The sequence below is a fragment of the Pygoscelis adeliae genome, unplaced genomic scaffold (assembly GCF_000699105.1).
Source record: "Pygoscelis adeliae isolate BGI_AS28 unplaced genomic scaffold, ASM69910v1 Scaffold31, whole genome shotgun sequence".
Lineage (NCBI taxonomy): Eukaryota > Metazoa > Chordata > Aves > Sphenisciformes > Spheniscidae > Pygoscelis > Pygoscelis adeliae.
In genome coordinates, this window is record NW_008824233.1 from 11,268 (window position 1) to 11,669 (window position 402).

Below are 402 nucleotides of genomic sequence, written 5' to 3' on the forward strand. Positions count from 1 at the left end.
TACTTCTTTTTCTCCCATGCACGCAGCAAAATGCCGCCCAAAAGGAAGCACTGTTCATTTTCACTAAACCCAGGAATACGCTTTCGGCTCCTTCGACAGGCGGTACTCCCGGATCGCTGCCACGCCGGCGCCGCTGCTACGGGTCTGGCTCGCACCTACGCTGCCCCGGGCACAGAACCAGCGAAATGATCCAGCTCTGCCTGTCGTGACCCGCGAGAGCTGGAAGTTGCCTCCTCTCCTCGGCCCCCTCGGTCCTCCTTTTCTGCTGGTGTGAAGGACTGTTCCCAGCTGTGGCTCAGCATAGGATAAGAGCGCCTAAAATCACTAGCGGCACAGCTTTCAAACTGGTACGTTATTTTAAAGGCTAATTACTTATGGACTTTAATGCATTTTATGGTCTGC